The sequence below is a fragment of the Mobula birostris genome, chromosome 24 (assembly GCF_030028105.1).
Source record: "Mobula birostris isolate sMobBir1 chromosome 24, sMobBir1.hap1, whole genome shotgun sequence".
In the NCBI taxonomy this organism is placed as follows: Eukaryota; Metazoa; Chordata; class Chondrichthyes; order Myliobatiformes; family Myliobatidae; genus Mobula; species Mobula birostris.
The window spans coordinates 48,383,405-48,406,053 of NC_092393.1; the positions used below are offsets into that span (position 1 = coordinate 48,383,405).

General features: G+C 40.6%; 1 protein-coding gene across 2 annotated transcripts in view; it reads right to left on the minus strand.

Annotated features, from left to right (window-relative positions):
• Positions 1 to 22,649, minus strand: part of LOC140187241 (inward rectifier potassium channel 16-like) — a 190,706-nt gene that overhangs the window by 29,336 nt on the left and 138,721 nt on the right. The window contains exon 2 of one of the 2 annotated variants that reach the window (XM_072242357.1): positions 11,413 to 11,483. The exons of the other annotated variant lie outside the window; for it this stretch is intronic. The gene's annotated coding sequence lies outside the window, so the exon portion shown is untranslated. The remainder of the gene's footprint in view (positions 1 to 11,412; positions 11,484 to 22,649) is intronic. 2 annotated transcript variants of the gene reach the window in all.

Genomic DNA, 22,649 nt, shown 5'->3' on the forward strand with positions numbered 1-22,649 from the left:
GGCATGGCAGGGAGAGTTTTCTTCCTTCTCCCATCTGTGTGAGATGTGGGACCTTTGAGAGACTATGATTTTTTTTACTGTGCCATGGCCTGTTCTTCATCAAGTTATGGCATTGGTGTACTGTTGTAACTATATGTTATAATTATGTGTTTTTTGTTAGTTTTTCAGTCTTGGTCTGTCCTGTGTTTCTGTGATATCACACCGGAGGAATATTGTATCATTTCTTAATGCATGCATTACTAAATGACAATAAACAAGGACTGCGTGTCCTCATAATCTAATCTAAAAAAAAATCTAATCTATCCACTGCACCCCAATCTCAGTGTCATCTGCAAATTTGCTGACCTAGTTAACAACATTATCATCCAGATCACTGATATGGATGACAAACAACAAAGGACCCAGCACCGATCCCTGCGACACTCCACAAGCCTTTAGTCAGAGGGGCAACCATCTACTCCCACATTGTCTTATCATTAACTTTTGAGGTGAAATTTGTTGCTTTGCAGAGTTACACAATTACTATAAATTACAAAAATAAATAAATACAGCTAGAAAAAAGGAATAACGAGGCAGAGCACACAAAATACTGGAGTTACTCAACAAGTCAGTCAGCATCTATGGAAGTGAATAAGTAGGCAACCTTTCAGGTTGAGATTTTCATCAGGATTCAGCCCAAAATGTCGACTATGTATTTCCTTCCATAGATGCTGCCCGACCTGCTGAGTCCCACCAGTATTTTATGTGTGTTGCTCAAGATTTCCAACATCTGCACGATCTCTTGAATTTATAATGAGGCAGTGTTCATCTGTTCATGAAACATTCAGAAATCTGATGATGAGAGGGGACAAAGCTGTTTCTTAATCATTACTGGGGGTCTTCAGGCTTCTACTTCAAATGTTTTTATTGTGAAACAACATCAGCCTAACCACAATAGATAATGCTTCTGTTGTGGTTAACCACAACAGACAATGAAGTACAATGCTTCTTTTTTCTTTTCTTTCTTATAACAACATAATGAAAATCAAATGAATGACAATAGACAATAGACAATAGACAATAGGTGCAGAAGTAGACCATTCGGCCTTTCGAACCTGCAACGCCATTCTGAGATCATATACCTAACTGTATGTATAGTAAACGTGCAAAAAGCAAAGGAAATCCTACCACCCCATCTCCTCTCCCCTTACCAGCCCTACCCTCCCATCGCCCCTCCCGTATGTGCTGTTTAGGTCCTACCGCCGCCCCCCCCAACACTTAGTTCAGCTGTCGGTCTCTTCTAAATACAACAGTAATGGTTGCCAGGTTTTTTCAAATTCTTTGAGTCTGTCCTTGATAACATATCTTATCCTCTCTAAATGCAGCCAGTCATTGTCTGAGTGATGGAGTTTCATCCTTCTTCTAGAACATCAGTATGAGTTTCTTTCCATTAACTATGCCATAGGTCAGGAGTTGCTGCTGGGTAGCCTGGAATTTATTTGATCTTGCAGAAGTTCCAAAAATTATTAAAATGAACCTTTAGCACCTTCGATAGGACCTCAAATATTTGCTTCCAATACTCTTGTATCCTGGGACATAAAGCATAACTATGTAACAGATTTGCCTCTGAGGACTTGCATTTCTCACACATTGGAGACCTCTGGGAATATTTTATGAATCCTTACTTTTGAGTAATGTAGTCTATGTGGGATTTTAAATTGTATTAAACAATGCCTGGCATTGATGAAACAGGAGTTAACATACTCCAAAGACTCATTCCATATAACCTCCTCTATCTTTGTGCCCAACAACTTTTCCCACTCTTTTTTAATATTATCCATTGTTGTATGGCAATTATTTTGTATGGCATCATACAGATAGGCGATGATGTGTTCTGTCCCTAAACATGATCTTAAATGATTATCTAATTTATCAGGTTCTGCTGTCTCAAAACCAGAAAGATGTGATCTTATGCAGTGTCTTAGCTGGAGATACCTGAAAACAATTACTCTTCTGCAATCCAAATTTGTCCTGGAGCTGCCAAAACGACGCAAAAATCCCTTGTATGTATAAGTCTCCAACGCTGCGTATCCTTAATTCTCACCATGCATCAAAAGCCCCATCTATACATGAGGGGATAAAAGAGGGGTTCGCTGATATAGGTATAAGAAAAGATAGTGTTCTGAGAGGCTTCTGTATCTCCTCCTCCATGATAGTAACTAGAAAAGGCCATGTCTCACATGGTGATGACCATCAGTGAAGGATGCAAATTTCTGAGGCATTCATGAAGATGTCCTTGATGCTGCAGCATTTCAGAGGGGGAAAGAAACTTAATAAGCAAATTCCCACAAATAATAATGAACCTGTTTCTGATTCTGTTTTAACTCTGTGTCCCAACATTATTTTGATGCTTTTTGCCTTAGCTCCTGACCTGTTCTGATAAAACTCATTGTGAGCACAGGGAAGAGTAGTTCATTTTACAATGAAGTGCGTACTGGATAAAGTTCAAAATTTCAGATAGTCAGAATTCGCACCACTTTCATTTAATTTTTACTTCCGGTTACAATGCAGATTCAAAAATCAAAAAAAGAAACTACGAGTGTTAGAATGTAAAAAAAGCAGAAACTGTGGGAAATGCTCGGGCAGCATCTGTGAGAACAGAAACAGAGTTAACGCTTAGAGACAAAGATCTTTTTCCAGAACTGAGCAGAAGATAAAGAGAGAAAGCCTACGTCGAAACATCAAACCATACAGTGAAATGCATTGTTTATGTCAATGACCAACACAGCCCAAAGATGCTGAGGGCAGTCTACAAGTGTTACCATGCTTCTGACGCCAGCATAGTACGCCCACAGCTTACCAACCCTAACCTGTGCATCTTTTGGACAGTGGGAGGAAACCAGAGAATCTGGAGGAAACCCACACAGTCATGGGGAGAATGTACAAACTCTGTACAGACAGCAGCAGGAATTGATCCCCAATTTTTCAAGTGCTGGCCTATAAAGCATTACACTAACCACTACACTACCATGTCACTCTTGGTTTAAAGTTTAAACTAAAAAAAAATCAGCTTTAAGTTGCAGAGAAGGTGAGAGAAGGGAACGATAAGAAAAGTAGAATATCGGACAAAGCCCCCTCATCAGACAACGAGCTTTCCAATTTACATGTTCATAAAGTTCATATTTTCTTCCCTGTGTTTGTTCTATAACCATGCCTATATTACCTTGCACTGCATTCTTTGGGAACCATCTTCCAAAATTATTGAAAGGATTTGCAATGAAGTGAGATGACACAAAATCAAGTCTACAGACTTCCATACAGCGAGCCGTTCATGTCAGTCGCGCCAATGATGGCAGCTGCCAACTGGTAACTGTTCCCCACAGGCAGGAAACCTAAGCCAGAACAGGCTAATAGTTTGATTGGGTAGTCATTCTTAAATGTGGCCCATATATTTATTGTTTTTGGATTGGCGATAATCCATCCTCCTTCCCAATACTTCCTTAATTTCTTTTGATGTGCAGCCAGATAAAAATTCCATCTTGAGTAGAATATTCAGGCCAGCTATAAATGAGACACAGGGCTACATGGAGCAGGAATTCAACCTTGAACTTCAGACAGATGGACTGGAATCACTGTAAGATTTTCAGAGCTCTAAGGCTATCAAGATCTTTAGTCTTTCTTGCATTACTGAGCATACTCCCAGGTAGTTCAATTGCATATTATCCCGATGCTCCATTACACACATTCAAGCAAAAGCACTGTGAAAAGTTCATTGAGTAATATTTTAGAACTTAAAACTGGTGATTGGCTGGAAGACTGCAAGGTGGATTACGTTCTGTATTAGCAGAGTGTGATGTGTGTGTTATCTTCATGCCACCACCAGAATCAGGGAGCCTAGGGTACTATTCCATTACATTTTAAATAAAGTCCTTTATCAGCTACATTCTACAGATATATGTGCCCATTGTTGAGGGATACGGGTGGCCATGTCTCCAGTCCATATTGCCAATAACCCAGGAGTCAGAGACAGAGCCTTGTGAACTTTATGCGCCAGGTTTAATAAGCAAGCGGGGCCTGTCGGGACTTGTCTGACGAGCAGGAGACTGCAGAGTGAGTTGGAAGCAGTTCCTCGTGGACTTTACACACCAGGTTTAATAAGTGTGCAGGGCCTGTTGGGACTTGTCTGTGGAGATGGAGATCGCAGAGTGTATTTGAGATGGGTCCTTGTCAGGTTTACACGCCAGGTTAAAAAGCAAACTGGGCCTGTCAGGACCTATCTGCGGAGTGGGAGATTACTTGGCTTATTAGTAACTTAGCAAGGACCAATAAAAAGAAGCGAGATGTAGTCGGAGTGGCCATTGTGTGAGTGGGCCAGTGTTAGAGTGGCCAGGCTTTGGCTCAACAGGCTTTTGTGAGAACAGGTGGAGGCTAAGTGTGCTGAGTCATTTGGAATCAGTTATTTGATTGTAGAACTTAAGCTTAAGAAGTCAGAAGCAAAGGTATAACAAGTGTAGATAGGATGATAGTTAAAGCAGTGGAATGCTCCTCCTGTAGGATGTGGGATTGCTCGGTAGCTAGCCATGTCCTTGATGACTACACATGTAGGAAGTGTACCTAACTGCAGCTCCTGACTGACAAGGTGGATGTACTCAGGGCCATCTGGGAGGCTGAAAGCCTCATAGATGAGATTTTTACTGAGGTGGTCACACCCAGAATACAGACTTCAGTTAATAGATGGATGACCACCGGGAGAAGTAAGAGAAGTAAGCAGTTAGTGCAGAGTTCCGCTTTGGCCATTCCCGTCAGCAACAAGTATACCCCTTTGGATACTGCTGGGGGGAAATGACACATCAAAGGGGATAACTTCACTCAACTTCTCTTGCCCCATCACTGAAATCTTTCCACAACCCATGGACTCACTTTCAAGGACTCTTCATCTCATGTTCTTGATACTTATTGCTTATTTATTTATTATTATTATTAATTTCTTTTGGTATTTGCAAAGCTTGTTCTTTTTTGCACACTGGTTAAACGCCTTGTTATTGTGGTCTTTCATTAACTCTATTATGGCTATTATTCTGTTAGAGTGGGTTTTTTTGGGGTGGATGATTTGTTTACACTTAAATGACTTTGGCCATCAGCCTTCTATTTTAACTGTTTGACAAAGGACTGTGGATTGACTCCACCACAATGGGCTTCCTAAAAGGTGTGAATACCAGATGCTTCTGGCACCATAGTTTTGACCATATGCTGTAGTTTCGAAGACAGTATTATCTATACATTATAAATATTAATTGTCTTCTATGTTAGCATGTAAAATGCCAAATAAATGTATTGTGGATTGAACTAAAGGCTGTGGATACCAACCCAGATATGTTGGCGTCGGAAGGAAAGGATGAAGTCAGAAGGTGTGATGTTTTGTATGTAGCTTCAAAAGGAAGCATTGTCTATGCATTGTCTGTAACTTTTTAAGTAGCGATTGCCTTTGGTTTTAGCATATAAATATCGAGCCCACACTTAGCTAGCAGACCTTTCTACGGAAAGCGTCTTGGTACGTAGATGCCTGCTGTACCTTGTTGTGTCGAATAAAGAAGCTGCTTTGTATCTACCAGTGACTCTGTCTCTCCGTGATTTCATCCACGCTACAACAATTCAATAATGGATTTACTGAGTATCATCATCATCTTGTGCCATGTCATATGATGTAGACGAACATGTTCTCATCACCATGTTTGTTCTTGGCAAATTTCTCTACAGAAGTGGTTTGCCATTGCCTTCTTCTGGACATGTCTTTACAAGACAGGTGACCCCATCCATTATCGATGCACTTCAGAGATTGTCTGCCTGGCATCAGTGGTCGCATAACCAGGACTTGTGATGTGCTTCAGCTGCTCAAGTGACCATCCATCACCTGCTCCTAAGGCTTCACGTGACCCTGATCTGAGGGCTAAGCTGGTGCTACAGTTTGCCTAAGCATGACCTGCAGGCGAGTGGAGGGAAGGAGAGCCTTACACCTCCTTTGGTAGAGATACACATATCTCTACCCTGCCAACCAATTATTGAGTAAACCTGCAAGAAAATAAATCTCTGGTTTGTACATGTTGACATATATGTACTTCGAAAATAAATTTATTTTGAACTTCCGAATCAGAGGTAGCAAATTAGTTTCTCCTTTCATATACGTCACGGGTAAAGCCCTCCGAGCCATTGAGCACATCTACATGAAATGTTGCCGTAGAAAAGCAGCATCCATTATTAAAGATCCTCACCAGCCAGGCCATCCTCTTTTCTCGCTGCTGCCATCAGGTAGAAGGTACAAGAGCCTCAGGACTTGCACCACCAGGTTCAAGGACAGTTATTACTCCTCAACTATCAGGCTCTTGAGAAAAAGGGGATAACTATACTCACTGTATTTCAGGAGTTCCCACAACCACTGGTCTCAATTTAAGGGCTCTTTACCTTATTATTTCATGCTCTCATTATTTACTTATATTGCATCTGCACAGTTTGTTGTTCATTGATCCTAAGGATCAAGTTTCCCGTTCTATAGATTTGCTAAATATGCCCAGAGGAAAAAGAATGTCAAGGCTGTATGTGGTGACGTGCACGTACTCTGACAACACATTTTATTTTGAACTTTAATTTTGCTTTGTACTGCACTTCTAGGAAATGGACTGATTATGAGGTTAAGCAAATTTTGCGTCACTTCTGTTGCATAGTGGAACAAATCATTTCCAGTTTTCCATTGAAAAGTCTCATTATTCTTCAGATATAATTGTACTGTAATTAAGCTTAAATTGTTGGTGTCTGTATCAAGTATACTGTATTAACATAAGACCGATGAGGACATTGTCTGGTTCCCCAAAAATGACAAACCACAATGTAGTGGGTTTGTCAGCCAAAAAAATCTATATTTTCCAAAGTAGTACTAATTTACAGAGATGCTGGAATGCAGCAAGATTTATTTCCACCCAGGAAAAGTGCTATTGAAATGAGTTATGTTTTTAATTTTTAAAAATACCGTAAAGACTATGATGTAATTTCCAGTCACCACACACTTGGATGATCAAGTGAAGCTGTGGCAGCTTAAGTGGGACAACAGTGGAGCAGGACACAATGTTGCAGCTTCAACTTTCTTCATCCAATCCATTTCATCAGAAAAATATACCAACAAATTAGAGTCATAGAGAAGTACAGCACAGAAACAGGTCCTTTGGCCTATCTAGTCCATGCTGAAACCATTTAAATTACCAATTCCCATTGACCTGCACCGGGACCATAGCCCTCCATACCCCTGCCATCCGTGTACCTAACCAAACTTCTCTTAAATGTTGAAATCGAGCTTGCATGCACCACTTGTGCTGGCAGCTTATTCCACACTCTTACAACCTTCTGAGTAAAGAAGCTTCCCCTCAAACTTTTCATCTTTCATCCTTACCCATGACCTCTAGTTGTAGTCCCACCCAACCTCAGTGGAAAAAGCCTGCTTGCATTTACCCTATCTATACCCCTCATAATTTTGTATACCTCTATCAAATTGAATCTATCAAGATTCACTCATCTTTTTCAGCACCTCCTTAATACAGCAAAAAGAGCCACTGTACATTTTAATATCTGCTGAGGTCTGCTCATCTCAGCTCTTCATTTTACCAATAGGCTAACAATTCCAGAAGCTTCTTTCACACACACACTCCACAAGTGTGTGGAAGCTTCTATTTTATTGTGCATCACACCGTTGCTGAATATTTCCTGCTTGCATTGACTTCTTCCTCTTGAAAACCAAGTTGCTTTTAATGAACTTCTTCCTCTGAGTTCTCTCTCTCTCTCTCTCTCTCTCTCTCTCTGTCAAATTAAGACAAATAATGCAGGAACTATTTATTTGCACAACAGAATGTATCAGGACATCTCACTTTGCACAGTTACAGCAATACTGATGGTTACTGAAAAATAAAAACACTTACTTTGGTGAGCACTTTGAGAACAAGAAAGGCAGGTCATCTGTCAGGGACAGATAACACTCCTTATACAGACTCTTGTGACTCTCAGAGTGAAGAAGTTGCCCCTCATGTTCCCTGCAAACCTTTCACCTTTCATCCTTAACCCATGACCTCTGGTTGTAGACCTAACCATCCTCAGTACAAAGTGGAGCCCAGTCTGATCTTCTGCTGCTGTAGCCCATCCGTTTCAAAGTTTGTACGTTCAGAGATGCTCTTCTGCACACCACAGTTGTAACGCATATTTTTTTTGATTTACTGTCACCTTCCTGTCAGCTTCTGACCATTCTCTTCTGAGCTCTGTCAGTAACAAGGCAATTTCACCCACAGAATGCCACTTTTTTGTTTTTTGCACCATTCCCTGTAAACTCTAGAGAGTGTTGTGCATGGATATTCTAGGAAATTACCAGCTTCTGAGATACGCAAACCACTCTGACTTGCACCAACAATCATTCCATAGTCAATGTCACTTAGATCACATTTCTTCCCCATTCTGATGTTGACCATGAACCTCTTGACCACGTCTGCATGCTTTTATGCATTGGGTTGCTGTCACATGATTGGCTGATTAGATACTTGCATAAACAAGCAGATGCTGTAAACAGCAGTACCTATTAAAGTGGCCATTGAGTGCTGATCCAGAACTGATTATTGTGTTTTGTTCAAATCTTTCATGTTCAATGACTTAATTTTGCTGCAGTGGCCAACTAATTCAGCGAGTCTTTTCAACTTCTGTAATATATCAGCCTCACCACCATATAAAACGCTGCAAATATTATGATCAGCATGAAACTTCTATTAGCATTGGTGCATTTGCACTGCAGACGTACATTGCTCATAAAATACGCAGCTATAGTTCAAGTTCAAGTTTAAGTTTATTTGTCATCTGGCTGTACATATACACAACCAAATGAAGCAATGTTCCTCTGGACATGGTGCACCCACAAAATGCATATCACATACTGCATACAGAACAAAATATTATCACATTATTTTAAAGTGATACGTTAAAGTGACATTCCTTCCTAATGTTTCTAGTTAATGTACGCATAAGCCTTTTCAAAACAGTTACTTCTAAGCACACAGTGTTGAATTGCTCATAAGAAAAAGGAAGGTTATAATAACTTTTCCTTGTGCTAATTTAGTAGAAGCTGGGCAGAACCTTTGTTTCACCATTTGGGGAGACTTGCAGGAGTTTCTGCTTTTGGCGTTTCTGTGCAAGAGCTCATAATGAACGGTGTTTTGCTCTTACTGATTCATTTCCTTGTAGGCATGCTCAATAATGTACATTCTAGTCACCCACCTTCAAGAAAGATATCAATAAGATTGAAAGAGTACAGTGAAAATTTACAAGGATGTCGCTGGGACTTTAGGATCTGATTTATAGGGAAAGCTTGTGTAAGTTATGACTTTTTTTTCCCTGGGGTGCAGAGGAATGAGGGGAGATTTGATATAAGATATACAAAATTATGAGGACAATAGTTAGGGTAAATGCTGGCAGGTTTTCTTCCAGTGAGGTTGGCTGAGACCAGAGCCATAGGTCATGGGTAAGGGTAAAAGTTGAAATATTTAAGGAGGACCTGAGGAGGAACCTCTTCATTCAGAGGGTGGTGTGAGTGTGGAACAAGCAGCTAGCAGAAGTAGGTTTGATTACAACATTTAAGAGAGGTTTGCATAAGTACATGGATGGGAAGGGCATAAGGGACTATGGTCCAGGTGGGAGTTAATGGACTAGGTAGAATTACAGTTTGGCATGGACTGGATGAATCATGTCTATTATTTTGCTGTAGAGCCCTGTGACTGTTCCCTAGAGAGGTGGTTTACCATATAGAGTCATAGAGTACAGCACAGAAACAGGCCTTTCGGCCCATCTAGTTCATGCTGAAACCCTTTAAAATGCCTACTCCCAACTACCTGCACTGGGACCATAGCCCTCCATATCCCTACTATCCAGGTGCCTATCCAAACTTCTCTTAAAAGTTGAAATCAAGCTCACGTGGAACACGTGCTGGCAGCTCGTTCCACACTCTCATGACGTGAGGACAGATTGAGGCATTGTATTCTTTAGCTCAGAAGAATATGCAGCAATCTCGATGAAGCTTTTTTTTTGATTAGACGCATAGAGGATGTTCCCTGTGGCTGAGTAATCTGGAACCAGGGTCACTGTCTCAGCGAATACATTCAAATCAAAGACTCGTGGATTTCTGGATCTTAAAGGATTAGGGATATTGGGACAATGCAGTAAAATTACATTGAGGAAGATCAGCCATATCTTTGATGGATCGAGAAACAGGTTCAAAGGTTTACATGACCTAATTCTTCACACCTCACAGAGCATCACGGAGCATCCTCGAGGCCTCCATAGTGAAATTGGGGGCTGGAGCACAGATGGGGTGAAAAGCCAGAGGGCAGTTTGAAAATGAGTGAAGGTCACTGTGCTAGGTTTCTACATAGTGGAAGTAACAGTAAACGTAACAAGACTGCCAAAGACAGAGAGGGTGTAAGGGGTGTGAGCAGGGGTTTTCTGGGAACGTAGCTGAAGCTCAGAGAGCTGGGTGTGGGGGGATGGAGTGGGAAAAACGAACGGGTTCAGGGATAACAAGGCCTAAGAATCTGGGAAGAGAGATGGGGGGGCAGTGAGTAAGAGCACGTGTGCGCATCTGTGTGTGTGTGTGTGTGTGTGTGATGTGTTTGTATGTCTGAGAGAGAGAGAAACTGAGTGCATGCCAATGCCAACGACTAGCGACCGATGTGTTAACTTAGTGGTTAATATGGCTCTCACCAATGCCCTTGAATGGAAAATACTACAATAATTTGTGGATGCATTTAGATTACATTAGATTAGATTATTTATTCATTTATTCATCATGGGTAAAGACCTCCCCCACCACTGAGCACATCTACATGAAGCATTATTGAAGGAAAGCAACATCCATCATCAGGGACCCCCAGCACCCAGGTCATGCTGTCTTCTCACTGCTGCCATCAGGAAGAAGGTACAGGAGCCTCAGGACTCACACCAGAAGGTTCAGGAACAGTTATTACCCTTCAACCACCAGAGTCTTGAACCAAAACTCAGCTTTACTTGCCCCGTCACTGAACTGTTCTCATAACCTATGGACTCACTTTCAAGGGCTCTTCATCACATGTTCTCGATATTTATTGCTTATTTATTTATTATTATTATTTCTTTCTTTTTGTATTTGCACAGTTTATTGCCTTTTGCATACTGGTTGAACACCTAAGATAGTGCTATCTTTCATTGATTTTATTATGGTTATTATTCTATTATGGATTTCTTGAGGATGCATGCAAGAAAATAAATTCCAGGGTTATATATGGTAACATATACATTATGGTGAAAGTAATAAGAAACTTAGTAAGACTTTGCCAATAATAATCAGGAGAACCTCCCCTATGTAATATTGTAACTACGTACCACTAATATTGTAGTACCTGGTCCAGGGTTATCTTTGTTTGTATGAGCATTTACAGATGGTGCACGTTGACCTAGATAAATACAACAAAAGAACTTATGAGTTGGGAACAGGTATGACTGAACAGACCCTTGAACCTATTTCCCTATTCCATAGACCATGAGCAATCTAGACTTTTGTCCACTTTACCTGCATGTTTTAAAATCCTTCATCTCACTCCTGAATGTATCCATTCAAGACTTGCAAAAACATTTCAAAGATTTACAGTTCTCATTATCGCATTGGGAATCAGAATGAAGTTTAATATCACCAGCATATGTCATGAAATTTGTTGTTATCTATAATAATAAAAACCTGTGAATTAAATTATGGTAAGTATATATATTTAAAGAGTTATATTAAATCGACAGTGAAAAAGGAAAAAAGTAGTGAGGTAGTGTTCATGGGTTCAATGTCCATTCAGAAATCTGATGGCAGTGGGGAAGAGCTGTTCTTGAATCACTGAGTGTGAGCCTCCAGGCTCTGGTACCTCCTCTCCGATGGTGACAATGAGAAGAGGGCATGTCCTGGGTGATGGGGGTCCTTAATGATGCAAGCCACCTTTTTTGAGACATCGCTCCTTCAAGATGCCCTGGGTGCTGGGGAGGCTGGTGCCCACAATGGGGCTGACAGAGTTCACAACTTTTGATCTTCTATCGTGCACCCCACCCCCACCGCATACCATACAGTGATGCAGCTAGTTAGAATGCTCTCACAGTACATCTGTAGAAATTCATCCTTTCTTTATTAATCTTTCTATTGATTTTTTTAAAAAAGCATAGATACAGTCAAGAAGAGAATTAGTTCAAATATATATATCAGTAACAATATAAACCAAGATTAAGACAAACACTGTCAAAATCATAGATATTGTTAAGCTAGTATAAAATATACAATAATAAAAAAATGAAAATAACAACTCTCCTCTTACCAGTTTATGAAGAGAAAGGGAAAAACATTGGGTTTTGAATGAAAAGAAAGGGGAAAAAAAACACTACACTATAATAAAACAAAAAAAAAGGGCAGTTCATTTTGAGGATACGACCAAAAAAAGAACAAAAGAAAGACTTTCTGATCAAATCTAAAACTTTGGGGAAAAAAGCTTGAAAGAGTAATAAATCAAATTAAATGAAAATATTGGATAAAATTTCCTCCTATGGAGGATTTTACCTACCCATATCCGTATTTGCTCAAATTTAAAGGATGTATCAAATGTCCGACTTCTTATTTTCTCTAAACTTAAACAGGACATAATAGAGTAGAGCCAGTAAAAGACCGTAGGTGGATTAGAATTCTTCCACTTCAATAAAATGGCTCTCCTAGCCAGACAGGTCGAAAAGGTTATCATACGTTGAGTGGAAACAGGAATATTTCCTGCTTCCGATGAGATAATCCCAAAAATTGCCGTAAGCAAGTGAGGTTGTATATCCAGATCCAAAACTCTTGATAGAGTTTTAAAAACACCTGTAGAAATTTGCAAGTGCCTTTGGTGACATACCGAATCTCCTTAAGCTCCTAATGAAATATAGCCACTGCCGTGCCTTCTTTGTAATTGCATCAATTCACTGAGCCCAGGACAGATCCGTAGAAATGTTGACACCCAAGAACTAGAAATTGCTCACCCTTTCCATTACTGATCTTTCAAAAGAGACCGATTTGTGTGCCTTTATCTTACCCTTTCTGGAGTCCACAATCAATCCTTTGGTCTTATATTTCTAAGGGCGATGATTGTAATTAGTGTTGGCCACTGAGAAAGATCAAGGGTAGAAAGTAGGTTAAATCATGAATGAAATGTGATTTTATTAAGAAAAGGCCTTGATGCTTGCACTCTAGCAGTTGTAGAAAGCAAGTTGGGCAGCAAGGTAGAGTAGCAGTTAGCACAAACACGAAAAAATCTGCAGATGCTGGAAATCCAAGCGACACACACAAAATGCCGGAGGAACTCAGCAGGCCAGGCAGCTTCTATGGAAAAGAGTAAACAGTCGACGTTTCCGGATGAGCCCCTTCATCGGGACTGGAAAAAAAGATGAGAAGTCGGAGCAAGAAGATGAGGGAAGGGAGGAAGAGGTACAAGGTGGCTGCCGATAGGTGAGACTGGGAGAAGGGGAGGGGGTAAAGTAAAGAGCTGAGAAGCTGATTGGTGAAAGAGACAAAGGGCTGGAGAAGGGAGAATCTGATAGGAGAGGACAGAAGACCATGGAAGAAAGGGAAGGGGGAGAAGTACCAGAGGGAGGTGAAGGGCAGGTAAGAAGACAAGGTGAGAGAAGGAAATGAGAATGGGGAATGGTGAAGGGGAGGGTGAAGTTACCGGAAGTTCGAGAAATCGATGTTCATGCCATCAGGTTGGAGGTGACTCAGACAGAAGATAAGGTCCTCCAACCTGAACGTGGCCTCATTGCGGCAGCAGAGGAGGTCATGGACTGGCATGTCGGAATGGGAATGGGAAGTAGAATTGAAATGGGTGGCCACCAGGAGATCACGCCTTTTCTAGCGGATGGAGCATAGGTGCTCGGTGAAGCGGTCTCCCAATCTACGTCAGGTCTCACCAATATACAGGAGGCCACACCTGGAGCACCAGATACAGTGGATAACCCAAACAGACCTCACCTGGAAGGATCGTTTGGGGCCCTGAATGATAGTGAGGGAGGAAGTATAGGGGCAAGGTATGACACTTGTTCCACTTGCAAGCATAAATACCAGGATGGAGATGTGGTTAGCACAGTCACCTTACAGCATCAGCAATCACTGATTGATTGGGGTTTGATTCCCACCACTGTCTATAAGGAGAATGTTCTCCTTATGACCACAGGAGTTTTCTCTGGGTACTCCAGTTTAGTCCCACATTCCAAAGACAAACGGTTCGGGTTAGTAACTTGAGGGCAAGCTATATTACTGCCAGAAACATGCAGGGACACTTGTGTGTTGCTCCCAGCACATTGCAAATGATGATGCCAATGACACATTTCACTGTATGTTTCCATGTTTCAATGTACATGTGACAAATAAAGCAAATCTTTATCCTCTCTTTAATATGAGGCTATGTCCAGGCATATGTGGCTAAATATGTAATTTAATAAAGTGTGCACAGTGAACTCTCTTCTGAACTTTGCCGTTCAAGTTCCCTGTGGAAACAATTTCTGAAGCAAAGACATTGCAAGAACAATTGCTACAATATTATCAGACATTACAAAACTTCTTCCTAACATTTAGTCTTCAGAGACCAATAATGAAGGTTTCAGCCACAGATGTTTCAACATAAGCCAAGCCTCTGGTCCAGAAGAGACGGATTCTCACTGAGCAGATATTCTATTTGTTACCCATTGGGCTTTGAGTACAACTGATTTCTGTGTTTGCTGCTTCACTGTTTCAGGAGCAAACTACCTACACACACCCTGGCATACACTTGGTGGCCAATTTATTAGGTACCTCCTGTACATGGCCACCGAGTGTATGTTCATGAGCTTCTGCTGCTGTAGCCCTTCGGCTTCGAGGTGACACATGTCCAGAGATGCTCTTCTGTACACCACTGTTGTAACGCATGCTTACTTGAGTTGCTGTCACCTTCCTGTCAGCTTGAATCTGTCTGTCATTCTCCTCTGACCACTGTCATTAGCAAGGTGTTTACGCTCACAGAACTGCCACTTGGATATTTTTGTTTTGATTTTTTTTGTACCATTCTCTGTAAAGTTCAAGGACTGTTGTGCTTGAAAATCCCAGGAGATCAGTAGTTTCTGAGATACTCAAACCACCTTGTCTGGCACCAACTATCATTCTACAGTCAAAGTCACTTAGATCACATTTCTTCTCCATTCTGATGTTTGGTCTGATCAACAACTGAACCTCTTGGCCATGGCCTTCTGAGTTCCTCCAGATTTTGTGTGCGTTGTTGTTGTTCTTCTTCTATTTCCGGCTGTTTAGACGCATCTAGGCGTATTACAGCCCTCCGCAGGATGTATAATTAATTATAGAACTTCAAGGAACTCAAATTCTCGAATACAACCTAGTCTCATGTATAAACTGAATGATAGACTCTTCAATCAGATGTTGATTCTCTTGATGGCCAAACAAAGATTGAATAGAAAACCAAAATAAATTTAAGCCAGACAGCCTCTTGAACAACATGCTTCTTTTAATTTTATATTGATTACAGCTCAGCAAAACATGCTGGACCGTCTCTGGACTACCACAGTCACATAATCCAGTAGGATGTTTTCCTATTATCTTTAATGCCCCAACCTAAGTCTTGTAAATTTCACCATACCTCTACAACTTAAAAGGTAACAGTCTGAGACCTTTTTAACTAGTGGGTGACTAGAAAAATAATGCCTGCCCTTCCAATCTTCCTGCCACTTCTTCTCTATACCATTTTTAATCCTATTTCTCAATTCTGCTCTGCCTAGGGGAACTCTAATTTCTACTTGCCTGCTCTGTAAGGAAGACTTTACCATGCCATCCACAATGCGTTGCTCTTGGCCATGTCTCCATGCTTTTATGCATTGAGTTACTACAGCATGATTGGCTGATTAGATATTTAAGATAAAGAGCAGATGTACAGGTGTTTCTAATAAAGTGCTTATGGAGGATTTTACCTACCCATATCTGTCAATGTCTCACTTACTGGTATGTGTGGCTTTCACCGTCTTTTGTGAGGCCGGTCTTGCACTGCAATGCTGGCATGCGAGTGAACCAGTGTAAATCTCATCCAATAAAGGGAACAGCCAGCAAATCTGTTCCCCTAAGTTTTGCTGACAGCTAAAACTGTTGTGGAACATTCAGAAACTCAAAATGATCGAAGATAAATTAAGCAAGAAAATCATTTAAAACTTGTTTTAAGTTTGGAGAGATAGATCACTTAAAACATCTTAAAATAATTGAAAAGATCAAGGTGATGAAGTTGTTAATGCATCCAGCTTTGCGTGGAATTTGCTGACGCTTCCCAACAAGTTCTGATAAAATGTGTCACTGAGAAAGTCTGCCGAGGGACTGCAGTTTGCTGACTAATTCTGCAAAGGCCAAAAATCTCAACATAAACTTGGATGAGGAGCACCTCCAAGAGATGAAGAGCTGATGGAGAAGTTACATAGCAGAAGGCCAGTTTCCGTGAATGTTTGTTAAACACACTATTTGCTTCAAACAGGTAATTAGCCTTTGGTAATAATAATGCTTCATCTGCTTATTTGATCACCATCATTATCATTATGTGCCGTGTCATATGACATGTCGAAAATGGTCTAGTGACCACAATTGTGCTTGGCAAATTTTTCCACAGAAGTACAGTCAACGTTTTCGGCCGAGCCCTGCTGAAGGGTTTTGGCCCGAAACGTTGACTTTTCCATAGACGCTGTCTGACCTGCAGAGTTCCTCCAGCATTTTGTGTGTGTTACAACCCCACAGACACACTTTCAAGGACTCTTTACAACTCATATTCTCAGTATTGTTTTTTATTTGCACAGTTTGTCTTCTTTTGCACGTTATTTGTTTGTCTGCCTTTGTTTCTGTATAGATTTTTGTAAATTTTATTGTATTTCTTCCTTTTTCCTATAAATGCCTGCAAAAATGAATCTCAAAGTAGTATATGGTAATTCAAATCCAAATATTCAAAGATCTACAGTATATTTATTATCAAAGAATGTATAAATTATACACCTTGAGATTTGTCTGCTTACAGGCAGCCACAAAGCAAGAAACCCACCATGTCCAAGCTGATTGTCTTTTCGACCATCAATGCAGATCAAACTTCTTGCTTATTCAAGTGCCTATTCTAAGTGCCTCTTCAATACAGTGATGGTATCTGATTCCATCACTTCCTCTGCCAGCACGTTCCAGTACCAACCATTCTCTATATAAAGGCTCTCATCTCAAATCCCTTTTATAACTTCATTCTCTCACATTAAACCTATGCCCACTTCTTTTTGACACCTCCACCACAGAAAAGAATTATTCTGGCTATCTACCTTATTTGTGCCTCTTATAACTTTTTTTTAGATAATGAAGGCACATAGTCCCCTTTTATTGTCATTCAGTAATGCATGCATTCAGAAATGATACATTATTTCCTCCGGTGTGATATCACAAAACACAGGACAAACCAAGACTGAAAAAACTGACAAAACCACATAATTATACATATAGTTACAAACAGTGTAACAATACCATAACTTGATGAAGAAAGTCCGTGAGCACAGTTAAGTTCAAAGTTTCTCAAATGTCCCACATCTCATGCAGACAGGAGAAGGAAGAAAAACTTTCCCTGCCATGCCGACCACAATCCGACTCTGAGTCATCCGAAAACTTCGAGCTCTGATCAGCTCTCCGACACCGAGTACTGAGCACCATCTTGTCCGAACGATTCGACCTCCTTCTCGGTCGCCAAAAGCAGGCAAGGCCAGGGATTTTGAGGCCTATCCTCCGAAAGATTCCCGACCACACAGTAACGATGGCAGCGGACAGGCGTTTCAGAAATTTCTCCGGATGTTCCTCTGTGCTTTCACATCCACTCTCCATCAAATCAGAATTGTCCACAGCCCCTACTTAACAGATACGACATCATTTTTCATCGGAGAGCTGCGCACTCGTGGCACGCTGCCATCTTCTCCTCCCGTTGTCATATAACTTTATCAGATCACCCCTCACACCAGGATAAAAACAAGCCCAGCCAATCCAAACTCTCCTTGTAACTGAAACACTCCAACCCAAGCAGCGTTCTGGTAATCTCCTCCACACCCACTCTAGCACAATCACATCTTTATCTACTACTGTATCCGTCTACCCTACACTGATCCATTAACCTAATTGGGTTAGTAGCCTTCTATGCTATGGAAATTCAAATAGTTATCTAGACGTCTATTAAGTGACATGAGAATAAATGTACTGCTAGTTAGTCAGTTAATCCCATGGCCCCTATTGGGGCATAGGCCACTGATAGTAGCTCACTAGAGTTCGCTATCCTAGGCCTGTATTTTAAGATGTCCCCAGATAAAGCCCATCTTCTTGGTGACAGTATCGCCTGGTATTTTTTGGCCGGCCTCTCTTCTGCTTTCCCTTGGGATTACATGGCCTTTACATTTCATGTTCCAATCGTGGTAGTCATGGTGACAGAAGATTGATTGACCCTGTGGCTTCCACGGTCTTGTAGCTTTCACCACATGACTTCACAAGTCTTCTAGGAGAAGACCCTTCTTCTGTCAGAGATGAAATCGTTGGAGCTTCTGCTGGCATTTTTGTAGCTCTCAGTTTTTACAGGATGAGGTTGTTGGTTCCATGCCCAACCCTCCCCGTTCTCAGCGGTCCTTGGAACTGCCCGTGGCGGAGTTTAAATGTAGTGACCACGTTCTTATTTCATCATTGCTGGGTCAAGCCATTCCTGATCATAAATAATGACCTCTACACAAAGCACAAACATTTTGGTCCTTAAAGCATCTGCACAGACAGAAGTCCCTTATACTTGTCATTGCTGTCTCTCAAAGGCATTGTCTAGTGCCAGCAGAGGCTCAGTGAAGTTAACCCGCCAACAAACACTAAGCGCGAGAGAAGCTCAGCAGGTCAGGCAGCATCTCTGGAGAGGAATAAACAGTCGACGTTTTGAGCCAAGGCACTTCATTGGGACTAGAAAGGAAGGGGGAAGAAGCCAGAATAAGAAGGTGGGTGAAGGGGAAGGAGTGCAAATTGACAGGTGATTAGTGAAGCCAGGAGAGATCTCACTGAACGAGAGACAGGCCTCCTTCACTGTGTGCAATAGTCTGAAAGATCCTGATGATACAAAGAATGCCAAAAGAATGTAGTCTTTCTCTTGCACCACATTTACCATACACTGTAAAGAAAATGAATAGAATGCAGTGGTAAACTTTGGGCTTAACACTGCCACTGAGTTACATAAATCTGTGTCCATTCACATGCATGAATACATTGTTGTACTGTATGGTACAAATCATATAAAACAGGCAGTCTGCCCACACTTTCTTCAGTGATTCCTCACAATCAGAATCAGATTTATTATCACTGACATATGCTATGAAATTTGATGAATAAATTTCTCCTATCACCAAGATAGTCCTTGCTCCCACCAAGAGATTTGAAGTTATGAAAATGTTGTTTTGCATTATTGATTAGATTACTACAATAACGGATGCTTCTGCATTCAATCAATCATTTAACTTTTTAACATTATTATACCTTGGAGTAGGTGGGATCAATATGCCGGGCTTTTTGTTTGTATAATCCCATCAACTGTCAATTCCCCGTTAATTTGCAACAGACTTCTGGGAGAATTGGCGCTATGTGAAACTTCCAGACAAGCATTTCTAAACTGAGACAAAAATAATGCTGCAGATGTTAGAAGTCTGAAATAAATCTGAAAACGTTGGAAACAATCAACACATTAGGCAGCACCTGTGGAGAGAGGAACAAAGCCAAAGTTTCAGGTTGAAAACTGTTTGTCAGAACGTGGGAAGAGAGAAAAGTAGATTAGCAATTGCAGAATAACAGCACAAACACAAAGGAATTTAAAATATTGCAAAATACAGGCCTATTGGACATAACCAGCAAGTCTGTCTATGCTAATGGAGAAAGGTGACGCCAATGGTCAGTTTAGACAGATATGGCTAGTTCAAACAAAAGGAAAGAAACAGAGTTCTCTTCCAGGTGTTGGTAGAATCCAATATTGAAGCCGAAACACTTTCTATTTTAATTGCATTTCTAAATTATCCTGAATGCACCAAGCGTATATTCTTAGTTGAAACAATCTAATTGTTTTCTTACATAACTATGTTCTTTTTTTGTTCCTTTCTCACTATTTTGAATGCTTGAGTATGTTTTAGCACCTTGGCTGCTGAGGAACGCTGTCTCATTTGGTTGTATCTATGTATGGTTTGAATGACAATTAAACGTGATTTGATCTGATGTGCTGAAGAGACCTATTACAAGTGAATTGTGATTGCTTATTAAAATAGCTCTTCAAAACAGTTTTTTTTTTCCGTTCACTATCAACAAAGACAATGTTTATATTGTGAAAAGATAATAATCAGGAGCTTATTTCATCAGACAACAATCTTCTTTCTTTTCAGATCTTTTTATTATTATTATCCAGAATTAACAAGAGTACATCGAAGTAGACACTTACAATGTCTCAAAAAAAAATTCTTCTAAACAGCTTTACAGTCAATGAACTGCAATTCTGAAATGTCATTTTTTTTAACTAGGAAATGCAAAAGTTAATTTGAACACTGTAATTATAGTGCCACGTAATCAACAATTCCTCCTAGAAATTGACGGTGATACTGAAACTTTGATAAATATGTGGTGGAGATTATATCAACTGGTTGCATCACAGCCTAGTATGGATCACCAATGCCCTTGAATGGAAAATCATACAAAGAGTAATGGATACAGCCATTCCATTGCAGGTAAAACCCTCCACACCATTGAGCATATCTGCACAAAGCGTTGTGGAAGGAAACCAGAGTCCATCATTAGGGATCTGCACCACTCGCCCAGGTCATGCTCTCTTCTCATTGCTGCCATCAGGAAGAAGGTACAAGAATCTCAGGACTCACACCACCAGGTTCAGGAACATTCACCATCGGGCTCTTGAATCAAAGGGGATAACTTTACTCAACTTCACTTGCCCCACCATTGAACTGTTCCCTCAATCTACTTACTCATTTTCGACGACTCTTCATCTCATGTTCTCGACACTTATTGTTTATTTACATGTTGTTATTTTTTTCTCTTTTGTATTTGCATAATATGTTGTCTTTTGCACATCGGTTATTTGTCTGCCCGGTTGGGTGAGATCTTTCACTGGTTCTATTATGTATCTTGGACTTACTGAGTATGCCCAAGATTGTATATGGTGACATACATGTACTTGGATAATAAATTTATTTTGAACTTTGAACCTTGAACCATATATCAGAAGCAGAGTACAATGCACAGCTACTCACTATGTTCCCCACATAGACCAAACATCTGAGAATGGGCTCCTTGTCATTCTCATCATCAGAAAAAAGTACCTGTTCCTTTGAAGAAGGATCACAGGATACTAACTGTTTTGTTTTGTATCTTCAAAACATTAAACTAGTTCAAAGAAAGACACGAGAGTTTGAAATGTGAGTCTGACATCGTGCTTACTTTAAGCAAGCGGTGGATATATCACGTGGTAATGTGATGATGCACGCAATTCACGTATTTATACATATAACCTGTAATAAATTATTTCAACACACAAGAATGCTTAATCAAACGATACATATACTAGATCACTCAAATATTACTGAGATACTAAATACGCAACATGAACGTAGTACAGCACAACACAGTAGTAGGCCTTTTGGCCCGTGATGTCTGTGCTGAGCACGGTGCCAAATTAAACAAAATCACATCTGCTTGCACACGACCCATATCCCTCCAACCCCTGCACGCTAATGATTCTAAAAGCCACTTTACCACCAGTATTGTATCTGCTTCCCACCAATCCCCATCAGAACTTTCCAGGCACCTAACACTCTCTGCAGAAAAATCTTAGCCTGCACACCTCTTTTAAACTTTCCCCTCTTCACTTTGAATGTGTGTCGTCTAGTACTTGCCATTTCTATCTTGGGGAAAAGATCTATACCTTCCATAGCTTCATAACCACTATTTTACTTGAACAGGGGAGAACAACAAGGCCTCCATTTTACACTGCACCCAACAATTGCTCAAGATTGTGCTCTTAACCTTTGATTTTTATGCTCAGATCTCTGGAGTGGAATTTACATTCACACCTTTTTGGCTCAGAAGTGAGAATCAGAAGGCAAAGGAGCCTTGCGATCGGAGTCAATTACGTACGTTCTGATTTTATGGGCTGAACAACTCAAATTTTTGATACATGGTAGACACAGGTAAGGATTTGTGGAGCCTTATCTAACCGTCAGTTGCTAGCCTTCAAGAGGTAGTGGAGAAAGCTGAGAATTTAGGTACCAAGCTTAATGCATTGATATTTAATGGTAATGGCTGTATCTGCATGTGGAGGAGGGGCGTGTGTGTGTGAGAGAGAGAGAGAGAGCGAGAGAGTGTGATTCTCTGTATGTGTGTGTTATTATAAAGTACTATGCAAAAGTTGTAGATACATATATACGAGGGGTGATTGCTAAGTTCGTGGCCTAAGGTAGAAGGAGTCAATTTTAGAAAACCTAACACATTTATTTTTCAACATAGTCCCCTC